The 3,745-nt window shown below is 40.0% G+C and overlaps 1 long non-coding RNA gene across 1 annotated transcript in view; it reads right to left on the minus strand.

The window, feature by feature from the left end:
- LOC118343002 overlaps positions 1-3,622 on the minus strand; it is a 3,873-nt gene extending 251 nt beyond the window's left edge. Inside the window, exons 1-3 of the long non-coding RNA XR_004797519.1 lie at positions 3,428-3,622; positions 2,205-2,321; positions 1,729-1,837 (exon numbers count right to left, since the gene is read on the minus strand). This is a non-coding gene — a long non-coding RNA (uncharacterized LOC118343002). The remainder of the gene's footprint in view (positions 1-1,728; positions 1,838-2,204; positions 2,322-3,427) is intronic.
- Positions 3,623-3,745: the final 123 nt, after the last annotated feature.

Raw genomic sequence — 3,745 nt, forward strand, 5'->3', positions numbered from 1 at the left:
TCCAGCATGTACGCCAAGACGCAAAAACACACACACGTGCTGAACTGCGGCGTCAACACTCCTCTAGTTTTAGGCTGCAGCCAGTTAAAAAATACACGAAGCCCCTCTTGCTACTCTGATATCACCAGTGTGGAAGTATTTTGTCGTTCATTCACATCAATTAACCACTAACTTAGCTACTCAACTGAGCCAAGTGGAAAAGAGCATCTAGCTACAGGGTCCAGAATGACTTTAAGGCTTAAAATGCACATTGGATAAAAGAACATATTCCCATTTAACACTAACCTCAGAGTGTGCTCAACAATCAAATCATCATTCTGTGTTGTTTCATTTCACTATGTTCACGTCTCTGTTTAATGTTCTGTTTACAACCTCGCGGTTGGAACGGTTTCAAAATAAAAAGCGGTTTCAAAATAAAAGCCCCCCGAAACAGAATAGGAAAAGGCCAAAAAAAGTAAATAACATATAAGGAATGCATTAATAGTAATATTAAAAAAAGATCGAAAATCGAATCGAGGATTTGAAGAATCGTGACACACCTAATTATGTGTTACAATATTTTATATATGTCACTTAAAAAAATGAATGAAGTCAAAGGCCTGGAAGCAAACAGTTTGAACTATTTCAATCAGCAGCAACAGTTTGGAATCACACTATCCCTTTATTAAAATGTGTTTACAAAACAAGCAAATTCAAGAGTATTTTCACACATCCTGTTTCTCTTTTACTCCTCTCGCAAGCAGCTTATGCCTTAGTCACACTGCATCACTTTCAAAGCCATCAGATCTCTGTACTGTTCACATTACACAACTTTCTGTCTTGCAATCGGGAGTCTTGATGTCATTGTGGTTTGCACAGCAACAGGTCACGGTCTACAAGCAGTCTGTCTGGTCTCCACACTACATTTCATCAGCAGTCATTAATAACACCTTTAATAACAAGCACGTCATGTTTGATTAGGAATGTCATTTTTAAAAAATGCACACAAAGGGCAACTATACTGCTGCTAGTACTACTCTCTTTAAGAAATATAACATACATCACATATTAACAATTCCTAACGTTTACATAAAAACATTTAAGTGTCAATCAATATATCCCATAAAGGTAAACTGTACTCAGTACAAACATTTCGTCAGCTCAGCGTGCTCAGCCTCTGTTCCTGCTGCACTCTTTCACTAGGAAAAGAGTGAGGGAATGAGAGGCAGTCCGATTCAATAATGAATATTTCTCGCTAAAAGAAGTGCTGGTTGGTGGATCAGATACACGTCCAATTCAACACTGACTCAGAACACTGCTAATTTACCACCTGTTATGTGTTTGCCTCAACCAAAGTAACTACTGGGTTCACTGCCTCCTGTCTGGTGCTGGAGAGAGACTGCGCTCACTGACTGTAGCTTGTTGCGTGGCTCCCTGATACGTCCAGATATCGCCTGCATTGTCTACAACGCTACAATCTGTGAGCTCTTAACAAACCCTCCGATCACATCTTCTTACAGTTCACACATAGCGATCGTCCTCACGGGAGCGAGCGCCAATTTGTGACTAATCAGGGGGACGTTTACCAGCAATCTGAAAAACTGTCAGCGAGTGGAAAATCAGGGCTAAAATCCTGCAGCGTGAGCTCAGCATTAGTTGACAAACTCTTCATTTCCTGCGAGCTCATGTTGCCACAGCCTTTTCCCAACTTTGCCAATACTGTCACTGGCAGTAGGACATTGCACATACCTGCAGTTGTAGCCTTAAACAAATCTGCCGACTCCAAAGTGGATGGTTTAGAGGGAGGTTTTTTCTTTTTTGGTGGAGATTTGTCTTGATTGGCAGGTGTACATTCCATCTATTGCAATGGGGAAAAGACTGGTTGCACTAAAACATTATGTACACATTGAAAATCTATCTCAAAACAAGTGAAAGTCTCAATAATATAGCCGCACTAAAAATGACCAAAAAAAGTACCTTTTCCAGCACAAACACTACTTTAACCAGTGTATGTTGAAGTCAGTTAGAGCCTGGCACACGTTCAGCAGCTCATTTGCTCCTTGACCACATTCTCTTCTCAGTATCTATTAGAATTATGTATTGACTGTGCTGCCAGGAACCCAGGCTGTGACTGATTCATTTAATGCTTCAATAGAAAGTATCTTTTTCTTCTGAATGAGTGGAATCTCCTGGGGAAACTGTAGGCCAGCAGCAGCTGTTCTTACCTCTTGGGGAGCTGTCTGTTTAGGGCCTTTGTTGTTGTTTACGGGCCTCTTGTTTAACGTTGGTGGAATCAGTGTTCCGGCCATCAGCGTCGCTTCTTTCATTGTGACGTACTGTTACTGCAAAATGTGAAATTAAATGACGACAATTGAATTACCCTCAATACCACCACATGCTACAGTACACTTTGTGCTGAACAGAGTCTTTACAGCAGTTTACGTTCGTATTGTAAACAGTGGAAACAGCCATTGGCTACTTCTCAAAGTAACGTCATCATACTACAAAGCAAAGATGGGCCTAACTAAAGGTTAGGAACACACAGTGGATGTTGTGATGCTTTGGGCTGGCACTTGTTGATCTTGTCAGTGACACTTTAAGCCCCGGAGGCCTTCAGTGAATCTGTGAAGTCCGGCACCATGTTTGTCCTGCTGACGAGAATAACCTCTCTGACAACCACCTACATTTAATAGTGCCTGCTCCCTGGTTAGACAGATGATGGCATTTTATTAGGGCTGCACGGATAATATCCAAATATTGTCAAAAGTATAATACAGCCAAGTGCAATATCCAAATTGCATAAACCGCCATTTTTAGTCAAATGTGTGACACAACAGCATTATAATATTGTAAGTTAACGTTAGTTCTGGAGAGCTGTAACTGGCGTACAGATCTTGTCCTCCAGATGGAAAACATATTTGTTGGGTACAGATTCACATCATCATTAGAAAAGTTAAATGTGTGATGTAAAAATATGCGTGCAATATGATAGCCTTTTTACGACATCTGATTAAGTAAACACTGATAAACCACTAACTAAAAGTCTTAATTTGCACAATGACTAGCACTATGCTGCCCAAGTGGCAGGGACAGTAATTTAATTTATTAATGGAGAACAATTTATTTATATGGCAGCATACACGATAATCTGTAAATCTTATCTCTGTTCGCGTTTGTGTCACCCCTTAATAACAATAATATATTCAGCTTTAGGTCTTAAAAGCTGAATATAATGTTTAGTTGGTCAGCTCAGCATTAAGTAGTCTATGCTGCGCTGGCATTAGGCTAACTAACGTTAAGTAACATGAAGCTAAAACAGTGAGAAAATGAAATATTATTAGCAGGTTAGCTAGCCGTTAATCTAACGTTACCTGCTACTAACCTTATATGAACTAACGGTAACCTAGCTATGCTTTTTTTAAAGCAGCGACAGCTAACCTTTACTTACAAGGAATGAATTGGTCTGTGTCGAAGAGTTGAATATTTGATATAAAGTTAAAGTTTCTCATTTAGCAGATGAGGACATTAAACATTAACTGCCGCTAACGTTAGTTTCATCGTCAGAGCGCGTCGACTGTTGCTTTCAACTGAAAGTCAAAACGCTCGGGCACTAGCGCGTGTATGCAAATGATGCATTCATGGCTCCTCGTAAATTCCGGTGTCACGGTTGGGCAGGTGGGAAGTATTAAAAAGTAACTACATGTTGGATACAAAACACATTCATTTAACTTTTTAAAGAATAATCCTACTGCCAGCTCTACCAGTA

The sequence above is a fragment of the Morone saxatilis genome, unplaced genomic scaffold, assembly GCF_004916995.1.
Source record: "Morone saxatilis isolate NCDOM2014 unplaced genomic scaffold, NCSU_SB_2.0 Contig9, whole genome shotgun sequence".
NCBI classification, from domain to species: Eukaryota; Metazoa; Chordata; class Actinopteri; family Moronidae; genus Morone; species Morone saxatilis.